The sequence below is a fragment of the Arvicanthis niloticus genome, chromosome 17, assembly GCF_011762505.2.
Source record: "Arvicanthis niloticus isolate mArvNil1 chromosome 17, mArvNil1.pat.X, whole genome shotgun sequence".
NCBI classification, from domain to species: Eukaryota; Metazoa; Chordata; class Mammalia; order Rodentia; family Muridae; genus Arvicanthis; species Arvicanthis niloticus.
In genome coordinates this window covers 21,162,840-21,175,009 of record NC_047674.1, presented here as the reverse complement: position 1 = coordinate 21,175,009, position 12,170 = coordinate 21,162,840, and the positions used below count along the sequence as shown (strand labels likewise).

Below are 12,170 nucleotides of genomic sequence, written 5' to 3'. Positions count from 1 at the left end.
TCCGGAGGGTAGAAGTCCCTGAGCCAGTTTGTAAAGGGCTAAAAACGTGAAGCCAGTACCTGAAGAGAGCAACTTCAAGCTATGTGCTGAGCGTAGTAGGGCAAGATGAAGGGAAACCAGGTCTGATCCTCTGCTTTATTTCTTCCTATGAATTCGTTAATTTCAACTAAGAATCAGGAGAAAGGTATGCCGTGACCTCCAGTTTGCAAACAAAGAAAAGGATTACTTAAGGCTACAGAGGCATAGCTTTCAGTTGGGACATCCTGGCTTCCGAGCCAAATTTATAAGCACTGTTTCTCCAGATTCCAAGGGTGTGGGTGGGTGTTTTCCTGGTGCTTTAAGAGTGTTTTGGTACAAATAGTTCATATTTCGCATAACGGTCCTGGTGCCATAGGTATGTACCACTGAGCTATATATACCAGCTCCCAAAGGCTTTTAAATTTAACTTTATTTATTTAACATAAATTCCCTATTGGTTAAAACAGAAATACTTAAATGTTTGAAAGTTAATTTATGGAAGTAAAAAAAAAAAATAGTCCTCCAAAGAAAGACTCCTTGGCTTTACAAAAATCCCAGCAAGCAGAAATGACATTGGTTAACAGTCCTGCAGGAATCTTGAATCTCTGCACCTCTTGTTTGAATTTTTCTCTTGCCTTCCCCCGACCACCATGGGTTCTGCAAAGGCTGCTTGTGAGTGCATAGCCACACCTTGGGTGTGGAAGAATTCTGTGCATTGGGCAACACACGGTTTCAGCAAAACTGGCTCTCCCAGAGAGTGTTTGACATAGTTTGAAAGGTGAAAGGTGGTGTCTTGGTCTGCTCCGTATCCATCCATGAAAGACCTCAGATTTTGAGGAGTTATCTGGATCCTGTTTTGGAAAGGGTGAGGGTAGCCTCACAGGAGGGGCTAGCCATGCTTAATAGTTGCTGACTTGTGTGTGGCTCTTGGCAAGTTTTGGCCCTATTCTCTGCGTTTGCATGTAAGAAAACCACATTTTAAAATCACTTATTAAGAAGTTATTAATTATATATAATTATATATTTTAAAATGATGTAAAAGTATAATTATATAATACTATGGATCTGTCAGTTACTCCTCTAGGTGGTTTAGCTCTGTCAATACTAACCTTTCCTTGTGGAAAAGATCTCCCAGGAATTTGCATTGTGGTTGGTGATGGAGTTTGGTGAGGGGAACACCAAACCATAAGCCTGGTAAGTATGTGAGTTTTATAGTTGGGCAGAATGTGTTAAGTTCCTTGGGTTGGGGTGGGGCTAGGGGAAAGAGGAGATCATGAGGGAAGGTAGGTTTGATGAGTCGGAGGGAGGAGAAGAGAAACAGGTAGGTTCTGAGACTTGGTGTTTCAGTGTTGGAAGGAGTGGTCAGATAGGTTATCAGCGGGCACAAGGTCAGCCACAAGGGCACAACAGCTTAGTGGAAAGGATGCAGGAAGGCTGGGAAGGAAGGTTTGTGGGTAGGAGTAGTCAGCTCTGCCCAGTGATCAGCTTGGTAAAACTTACTGGGAGATCAAATGAAATTTTTATGTCTAAGGCGAGAAAGACAGGATGCAGTTCAGAGGGAAGGGGAAATTTATCTCAGAATAACCCTGAAGTAGCTCTCATCAGAGAAACCTAGAGAGTAAACTTCTCTCCCAGGCTAGGGTTTTTACCAGGGTCGGTCAGTGCTCATGGTTGAACTAGGATGTGTGGGAATGGGCACACTGTTAGCTGCATGGAGAGGGAACTATTCAGGCTGGAGTGTGATTACAGAAGAGGAGGGAGGGGGATGGGATGGGGTGGTTTCTGAGTTGTGCTCTTGTTCTCTCATTGTGGAAAGTCTGGGTGGCTTGTCTAGCAAGCAAATTGAGAATCTCTTAGTGTCAGTAGTCTGCAATGTGGCCCCACAAAGTACACAGAAAACCTATCTACATAGTCTGGATAGGAGTGCAGAAAGGGAGATCCGACAAAGAATTAGGAAGCTGCGATAATTGATTCTGATTTACTCATCTCTGTCTTTGATGCTGACTTTTGAGGACCAGGCTTTGTTTACCTTTGGCTATCCAGTGCTTGGTTGAGCACCTGGACTAGTACAGCACTCACCACCTGTTTACTGGTGTTGGTGATGGAGCTGGGAGGGTAAGGGTAAGACTGTGACTTGTTTGATACTTAAACTGTTGTTCAGTTGCAGGTAGGCCATGATAGTCCCTGCAGGAGATGACATGGGTGCCAATGGCTGCAAATGTTCTCCTAGTTTACATCTCTATTGTAAAATGTATCCCAAGACAAGATAAGGACTACACAGCTACCAATAAACCTCACTGAAGTCTGAATGTCGCGGTCTTTTGTTTCACTGGCCTCCCCCATGCAAGAGCACATTTTATAAGCCAGGCAGACACATTAGAATAGGTTAGGTTTTTGTTTTATTTATTGAGGAGTTGCTTTTCTTTTAAACAAAGTTGTACAGGTAGGAAAGAAGTTAGTGAATATATATTAACAAAGAGTAAAAAGTTAGCCATAACTTAATTGTTTTTTCAACAAAGCGACCTATCAGGGATTTTCATGGTTAAGCTCATAATATAAATATATTTATTTTAAGAAAAACAGCTTTGCTTTTACCCATGATGTTGAGAATATATGCTAGTCAAGATTAAAAAGATCACAGCAAATATATTCGTATCGAATGAATACTAAGTTCCAGAAGACAGAAAGAAGAAATTGTATGAGCTTTGATATTTTAAAAAGGTGAAGAAACAAACCAGAAAATTCAGAGCACAAAAGGCCGCAAAGGCATTTCCAGTGGGTAGATGAGAAGAAGGGAAGCCAACAGGGCGGGTAGGTAAGAAGGACAGAAAGTCAACAGTGGCCAAAAAGTCTTAGCAAGTGCAATGAGCAAGGCCCCAAGCATTTCATGGCTTAGAACCAGAGGCCAGCAGCCACGCTAACAGCAGCACTTCTTGCAGCCACACTTCTGCTGGCAGCAGCACTTCTGCTGACAACAGCCCTTCCCGCAGCCACAGCCACAGCCACAGGAGCCACAGCCACAGGAGCTGCAGCAGGAGCGGCGGCAGCAGCAGACTACCACAGGCTTGCAGCAGCCACAGCAGCCGCAGCAGCTACCGCAGCAGCCACCACAGCCACCACAACCACCACAGCCACCACAGCCACAGCCACTACAGCCACAGCCACCACAGCTGCCACAGCCGCAGCCACCACAGCCACCACAGCTGCCACAGCCACCACAGCTGCCACAGCCGCAGCCTCCACAGCCACAACAACCCATGATGTCAGTAGAGAGGATTCAGGTGCAGTGAGGAGAGAGACTCAGGAGAGGAGAGAGAGATGTGATGGCCTTTGCTTCAAGAGACCCTTAAATACACCCGTGGCCCCACCTTGGCAGGTAGCTACTTCCTTGTTTCTACCAACTTCCCTGGAGGATTCACAAGACCCTGAGTGCATTTCCTCATAGAATATGCCTCACCACACAGACTTGCTTACTTTAGTATTTACTTCCTCCCGTGATGCTTCCTGTAAAAACACATTTCTGAAATATTTAGTCTTGATTTGACATCAGTTTTCAAGCTCACATGTGACCTTCCTGTGGTCTTGTTTGGGGAAAATACATTTCCTGGTCATGTATCAGGATTCCTCGGCTCCTGCTTCACATCTGTCCATGACATTCAGAGGGGTCTGTCCTAGGTTCACCTCCTCTCTGATTAATGGAGAGTCACTGTCATCCCCTTACCAAGAAGCAAAGCCCCTTAACCCTCTCACATTCCAGCTTCTATGTTAAGATGTCAGAACACCTCCCCTTTCCTCTTAATTCACAGGAAAGCTACCTGGCAAGGCCTCTGTGGGTTTTGAGAACTTGTTATGATGTGTTTCAAAATGAACTTCCCAGGCTGGCTCAAAAAAAATCCCCCTTTCTTCTCATGAATTTCCATGGTAGGTGGGTGACAGAGTCCAGAGTCTTCAGCACCAGCTGGCTTCATGCCCCAAGTAATCTATAATTCCTTGTAACTTGAGTCCCCATGAAATACACCAAGAAGAAGGAGGAGGAGGAGGAGGAGGAGGAGGAGGAGGAGGAGGAGGAGGAGGAGGAGGAGGAGGAGGAGAAGGAGGAGAAGGGGGAGAAGGGGGAGAAGGAGGAGGAGGAGGAGGAGGAGGAGGAGGAGGAGGAGGAGGAGGAGTAGGAGGAGAAGGAGGAGGAGAAGGAGGAGAAGGAGGAGGAGAAGGAGGAGAAGGAGGAGGAGGAGAAGGAGGAGGAGGAGGAGGAGGAGGAGGAGGAGGAGGAGGAGGAAGACAACCTAGATGACAGCAGATGTCAATTTCTAGAAGACATGGTCTATCTTTGAGGATGGGATGATGGAGCCATGTGCAGATAAAAGACAAGCAGCTCCCTCACCCACTTTCTTGGGACACCAAGCAACTTAGCATCCCGGATGCCTCGCCAAATATTTAAGAAAAAAAAAGATTTTTTTAATACCAAATTCAAATGCATACTTCAAAGGACTAATTATAAATGCCACACCATTCCCTTTAGGTCGCTATGGTATTCGTTGTTCCCCCTACATAGTCACAGAATGGTGGATTACAATCACAGGGGACTATTTTGCTTTCAGGACTCAACTTGGCAGAGACATTCTCAGGTGTTGAACATAGGATAAAGGTTGTCTTCCTGCTTGGCTTTGTGTCAGAGATATTGCTCAGCGTCTTACAATAGATAGGCCAGTCCTCCTTAAAAAGGGATTTTCTGGCTCAAAATGTCAGTAGTACCAAGGTGAAAAAAAAAGAAGAAGAAGGAGAAAAGAAGGAGCAGGAGAAGAAGAAAATGATAAAACACAAGTCAACAACAATAACAAAACCAAAACCTTGCTGTCATGTCTCCCCACAGCATTTTCCAGTCTGTTGTTTCAAAGCTGTATAGTTGGTAGAAACTCACCTAAAAGGGAAATATTTCTCAAGTAGGTATTAAAGATTTATGGAGTCCTCACTATGCTCTGCTGAGAGGTCCTGAAGCTGAACCCCATGCTCCTTGTCTGGCTTCTGTTTTAAAGCTGGGTAATGGGGCTGCCTCTATCACACCAAGTGAAGCTGGGTGAGGCTGACCACATTGGTGATTTTGAACATGTCTGAACCACTAAGTAAGTAAATGAGTTTGTGTGTTTCCATTATTTCCACGTTCCTTCCTTCCTACCTACCACCCCATCACCCTTCACAGAAGTGGGACCATTTTGCTGCTGTTAACTGTCTCTATGTTTCTTATTAATTTCTCTACAGGGATCCTTTTCGATGGGCATTGTTAATTTATATTCAGATCAGTGTCAATTTAACTTTTCTATGTTACTTTTGACATACCTGTATCACTAATCTTAGTCAAAGCTGAAATGGATGATTATTTGATTTTCATAAATAATACTTACTATAGAATCAAATAGTCCATTGTGATGATATATCTTCAAATATGCTAATTTATCACCCCTACCCCCGTGTCTGTCTAATTTATTTCTCTTTATGTGTCTACCATTGTGGACCAATAGCTTGACATGCAGATTTTCCTTTTGGATATCAATTGATAAAACTTTAAAACACTCTAACCACGTTTTCATTCTAAGATAGGCTTTGTGCCTGTTTAAAGTTCAATGGGAATTTATAAAAAGAAAACAGATCATAGACTGTTGTGGATTCCTCATGCTTTTTAAACAATCACACAGTGTTTGTTAAAGACACTGAATATTAAAACAGAGTCTCTGTAGGAGGAGGGAGCCAGATCTCCCACTGCTCAGTGGACAAGCTCTGGCAGGCTGGCTGGATTGTTTTTGACAATGACATTTATGCCTGAAAATTTTCATGTTTCCAGTTTGGGATAAGAAAATGGGAAAGGAAGACTTGAGGAGATTCTCCTGTGTCTTTCCGATGTGAAACCACCAGTTGAAACATTGCTCATGGTACTATGTGGGCCTTCTCAGTAGACTGATGGATGCCAGCTTTCTGGGCCGTTAGGCACATCGCCTAGGTAAAGGAACAAAAGAAGTAGTCTAATAAATCTAGCTTGTGTTCAAAAGGGAAGTAAATAACACATCTGAGACTCTTTCGTGACTCTGAGCTGAACAGGGAAGTGGTCATGTGTGCTGCTGCTTCCCCCTGGAGGGGGGTATATTAAGGGCTCGCCCTGCAGGAGAAGCATCACATCTCCCACTCCTCTCCTGAGTCTCTCTTCTCACTGTATCCGAGTCCTTTCTACTGATACTATGGGTTGCTGTGGTTGTGGCGGCTGTGGAGGCTGCGGCGGCTGTGGTGGCTGTGGCAGCTGTGGCGGCTGTGGCAGCTGTGGAGGCTGTGGAGGTTGTGGCTGTGGAGGCTGTGGTAGCTGCGGTGGCTGTGGTAGCTGCGGTGGCTGTGGCTGCGGTGGCTGCGGTGGCTGCGGTGGCTGCGGTGGCTGCGGTGGCTGCGGAGGCTGCAACAGCTGCACCACCTACAGATGCTACCGGGTCTGTGGTTGTGGTGGCTGTGGTGGCTGCTGCGGTAGCTGCTGCGGCTGCTGTGGCTGCTGCAAGCCTGTGGTAGTCTGCTGCTGCCGCCGTTCCTGCTGCCGCTCCTGTGGCTGTGGCTCCTGTGGCTGTGGCTGCGGCTGTGGGAAGGGCTGTTGTCAGCAGAAGTGCTGCTGCCAGCAGAAGTGTGGCTGCAAGAAGCAGTGCTGCTGCTGAGAGGACTCGACCTGGTTTTTGGGAAGGTGCTGCAGGTAACAGTCTGGTTGAAGGGTCTGCTTGCCTGCCCACTATGATTCAAGTCACAAGAGTCCACCCAGATCCCTTGGTCTCTGAGAGTCTGCCTCCAAGTGAAAAAAGACCAACAAGAATTTTGTCTCTAAGCAACGAAAGTAGTGGTTCTCAACGTTATGTCTTTGGAGACTTCCCCAAGTGAATGTATCTTTTTGGTCCTCTTTTTTTCTCCCTGTATCTTCCACATACTGAATCTCAGCTAAGGGTTTCATCTTGGTGAAACCAAGATAGTCTTCTCCCAATAAACTACCCAAAATTGTCAATCTCTCTGTTTGTTTTCTTATTCTGGCGTGTCTAATTGAAAATACAACTAACCCCAGGAAAGTAAAACTCCCGCTGTAGGTTCAAGACAGATGTTGAGTGGCTGGTCTCTACTTAAGAGGTTTTCACAGGATTGTAAAAGTCTGGTGCCTTTACCTACCCTCATACACAAGTCAGAGAAGACCCCTGTGGTACCATGTGTGGTGTCACATTTCACCACTGTTTCTTTGAGGGTGCATTGCCATTTCCTAGCAGATACTGATCTCAGTATCTGAGGCAGACAATATGCAAATCTGAAGCGTATGCAGCAGCAACTGGGGTCTGAGCTTTTGTAGCTTGGTTCTGAAAAACAAAACAAAAACAAAAGAGAAAACAGGTTAATGTTTGATCACACGGGTTTGAAGAGATGGTAAGTGCTTGCTTCAGTCCGGAGCATCCATTTAAAATCGAAGCATGGCTGTGTACATTATTTCCAGCATCAGCAAGGCAGAAACAAGAGAACCCTGGGTCCTGCTGGCTAGGTAGTCTTGCGAAATCAGTGAGCTCCGACTTCATCTAGAAATCCTGTCTTAAAAAAAAAGATGAAAAGTGATTGAGAATGACCATGATTCTGCCCTATGGCTGGTGTGTGCACATGTACACGCACGCACACACACAAATGTGAACCCGTATACATATATACATAATCATTTATATAAGTGCATATATCTTTGTAAAATATTTAAAAATAAGGTGTTGAGTGATTGATAATGACATGGTGCGGACCTCTGGTCTTCACATACCCATGTATACATGTACACATGTACACATGTACATACCTACACACATGAATGCATATACACAAGAACCAATATACATACAAATACTTGATGGCAGGTTAATACAGATCTTTATTCCATCTGCAGTTCTTGTTAACGATCTCTCTGGTCGATTATGATCACGACATAGCCATAGCTAAATAAATCAGCTAGAAAGAGATGGAAGTTGCTAGGACAGGTTTGATTATAGCCCACGATAGGTAAAAATCACCCTGAGAAGCTAAGTGTGGCACCTGTGTGGGAGGATCACAGGAACCCAGAAGTTCACAGGCAACACAGTAACCCCATCAAAACCACCACCAGCAGCAGCAACAACAAAAACCAAGCAAACAAATCATAAACATTAAGAGGTCACGAGCGGCAGCTTTTGTATCACATGCTGGATCCCTGAAAGCAGAAGCATGTACCACGTGAGACGCTGACCAATCCGTGCTCTGGATGTACTGCTTCCTCCTTCTATAAACGGTAAATTCTCTCCGTGTGCCTCAGTGTTCTCTGGAAAAAGTGTGGGATGGGAAATGAGTGATCCATGAGCTCAACAGCTTCAGAAGCGAGCCGCTGCCACTGCTCCTGTTCCTGGACCATGACTTCTATTATCTTCTTCCCCAGCTCCATCTTCCTAGACGTGCTCTCAGAAACGCATGCTTCAGAGTTATTGCATGAAAGAGCACTACAGAAGAGGCCAGTGGAGGGTCCAGGCTAGACGTACACAACAAATATGAGTGCCAGGAGGCCCCAAACAAAGGAGAGATGGGTACCTTTTCCCTGACCCCGGCTCTTCTCAGACTCACACAGAAGATGAAGGCCTATGATGTTGGCTCTGAGAAAGGCACCATGCTAATACGTGGTACATCACAGCAGCCTTGTCATCACGATGGGCATCTGAAGAACTAGGCAACAATGTGAAGTAGCTGAATTTGCTTCAGTGTAAAGTTGACAATCACCAGTTTCATGCCAGACATGGGTATGCACAGTGAAATGCACAAAAATGGGTCATGGTTGGGACCCAGCCTTTGCCTAGACTCATTTGGTCCATCTTCTTCGGCAAAACCCATGGATTCCACTTACAAGTGTGTATAAATGATTGCATGCATGATTTAGCAGGCATACACAAGGATGTTTATGAAATAACAACATCCCATAACAAAATAGCAACAACATCCCGTCATCTAGACAGCAGATGAAGAGGTGAATTTTAGTATGCTCATAGAAAGAAATGTATGTGATTGTAATAAAACCACGTCCAACGCAAAGCATAGAAAAAGTAAAGATGGACGTAGGGTTTAGGATAGAGGCTGTCTTGGGAGTGAGATGCCAGAGGGAGGGATGGGCTGTCTGACAGATTATATTTTCAAGGTCCTAGCGAGATTGTATATATATATATATATATATATATATATATATATATATATATATATATGACAATGCTTTAGAATTATGAAGCAATTAGACTATGCCTCATGTTTTTTGTGCCTCTTTTAAAATTATGATAAAATGTAGCTGTGTGGAGAGAGAAAAGCAAAGGGGGTAGAGGCTTTGTGATTGTGGAGGCCAAAGAGGATTCAGGTAGAATGTGACTTCTGAACAGACTACGAAGGGACAGACAAATGAACTGATGGGGCTGATGCAGGCATATGTCCACTTCTCCTGTCATATATAGAACACATCTGGTACAGACCCATGCAGGCCATGTGCATGCTGCCACTGTATGAGACTGTGAGTTCAGATGTGTGCCTGCCCTGTCAGAGTCTAGGAGGCCTTGATTCCTGGCTGCCCTCTATTCCCTCTGGCTCTTTTACCCTTACTGCCTTCTCTTCTACAGACTCTCGTGATCCTCGGGAGAGGGATTTAATGGAGATATTTCTTTAATTTTGAGTGTCCCAACCTCTTTCACTCCCAGATTGTCTGTATTTGTCCCCATTTGCTGCAGGAGGAAGCTTCTCTGATGATGATTACAATGTGTTGACCTATGAGCATAGCAGAATGTCATTAGGAATCATTTTGTTGACACATCCCTTTAGCAGAACATAGCAGTAGAACATAGTATTTGGTTTTACCCTAGGACCCTGGCCTATCTAGTCTCGGGTTCTTGGCCACCAGAACAGGGTCAGGTATGGGCCCTCATGAGGTGAGCCTTAGGTCAAATCAGATCTTGGTTGGTTACTCCCCCAAGCTTTGTGTGCCACCATTGTACCAGCCCATCTTGTATCTTATAGGCAGATCACACTCTTGGAGATGGAAAGGTTTATGGCTGGGTTGTTTACATTTATTCTTTGGTAGCGAGCAGAGACTCTTCTGATATGATAAATGTTAGTCCTTAGGGGTTAAGGCATCAGGTAGGCACCAGCTCAACTTCTTCATGTTCACTGTGTGTGGGGGTGTTGTTTTCAGCAATAGGGTCTTACAGTCACTTTGTGGGGAACCTTCAATAGCCTTGGAAATAGTTTGGGTAACGTTTGGAGGGTCCCATGAAACCCCTTTGGACAACAGCTAGATTACATATAACCCATTCCTGGTACTAGAAGCTTCATTTGGTGACAGATATCCAGTTGGGTCTCTGCCTCCCCTTTATTTAGCGGTTTTGTTTATCTTCCCTTCATATAATATTATAGGAAGCTTCTACTGTATTTGGTTTCCAACCAACACTCCCAATGGTCCTTTTAGCTGTCCTCTCCCCCAAGTTCCCTCCCCTCCCTGCTTGATCCTTCCATCTCAGCTCCCACCCCATTCCTCCATAATCATTTATTCTATTTTTCCTTCCTAGGGAGATCCATCCTTCCCTGCTAGTCACTTATTCTACCTAACCTCCATTGCTATGTGGATTGTAGCTTCCTTATCAGTGACTCAACAGCTAACATTCTCATGTAAGTGGGCACAAACCACATTGGTCTTTCTAGACTTGGGTTACCTCACTCAGGATCATTTTTTTTTTTTTTCTACTTCCATCCATTTAACTGTGAAAGGAAAGTTACAATTACTGAGGTTTCTTCCATTCATTTACAGAAGCATCAGCAAAATAATCACCTTTTCAGTAAATGTATCTAATGTGGACTGGAGAGAGAGAGCTGAATCAAGCACTTCCCAAGAAAATGTGAAGATTCGAATCTGGATCTACCAAGCCCACAAGGACTGGACACTGTAGCATGTGTCTGTAATCCCAGCTTCTTGGCGAGATGTGAGGTGAAGACCGGAGACTCCCTAGAAGCTTGCAGGCCAGCTTGCCTGGTCTGCCCAGCAGTAAACAGCAAGATACCCAGCCTTAAACAGGGTGGACAGTGAGGACTGACAATCAAGGTTGTTCTCTGACATGTATGATGTGACTCATATGTACCTATACTTATACATGCAAATACACAATACCCACATACACAGATAGAAAAATTAAATAAAAATAAAGGGTAGCCGGGGGCAGTGGTGGTGCACGCCTTTAATCCCAGCACTTGGGAGGCAGAGGCAGGCGGATTTCTGAGTTCCAGGCCAGCCTGGTCTACAGAGTGAGTTCCAGGACAGCCAAGGCTATACAGAGAAATCCTGTCTCAAAAAACCAAAAATAAATAAATAAATAAATAATAATAATAAATAAATAAATAAATAAAGGGTAATCAACCAATGTTATTAGCACCAAAAAAAAAAAAAAGGCTAATTCATGTTATCTTTAAAAAGTTTCTTAAAAGCAAATATTTAGTAACAAGGATATTTATACATAATTAAAAATAAGTTAAAATTTAGGATAGGAAACTACATATTTATAGTCCTTTATAATTTTGCCATATAAATATATTGGGGGAAAGAACCATATTAATTAAAACAGGAGAAAAGGTGTATTACCAAGGGAGAAATTTAGTCAATATGAGGATAATGTGGTAATCAAATTGAACATCACCATTAATAGGATAAAGTTAAATCACACACCTTTTGATTTGATGCATTGTGTAATAATCCAGCAAAATTGTTAAACCAGTTTGACCTTAGAGGTCAGGGAAAGGGAGGGGCTATACCACTCCATTCTGAGGACTAGTTTGCAATACAATTTTCTCACATATAATTAACAAACTGTTAATTAAAATATATTAAAACTGTTAATTAAAAGTATATTAAAACTATAAAAATAGTGAACTGTTCTAGATTAAATCAGACTAAAAGTACAGCTTCGATTGAGTCCAGGATAAAACATCAGCCCTGGACACTCTTGAGATAGTTAGGGGAAGCAAAGTTTGACCATACAGCACATAAGAGTGCATAGCACTTCTGCATTTCTTGAATCTGATCATTGCCATGTGAATCTAAAAGGAGTATCTTTTGGGAAATACTTGAT

The 12,170-nt window shown here is 43.7% G+C and overlaps 1 long non-coding RNA gene across 1 annotated transcript; it reads left to right on the top strand.

Annotated features, from left to right (window-relative positions):
• The first annotated feature begins 11 nt into the window (after positions 1-11).
• Positions 12-4,017, top strand: LOC143434827 (uncharacterized). The gene is made up of 3 exons (XR_013104623.1): positions 12-184; positions 1,091-1,212; positions 2,180-4,017. It is a non-coding gene; the product is annotated as an uncharacterized LOC143434827 (long non-coding RNA).
• Positions 4,018-12,170: the final 8,153 nt, after the last annotated feature.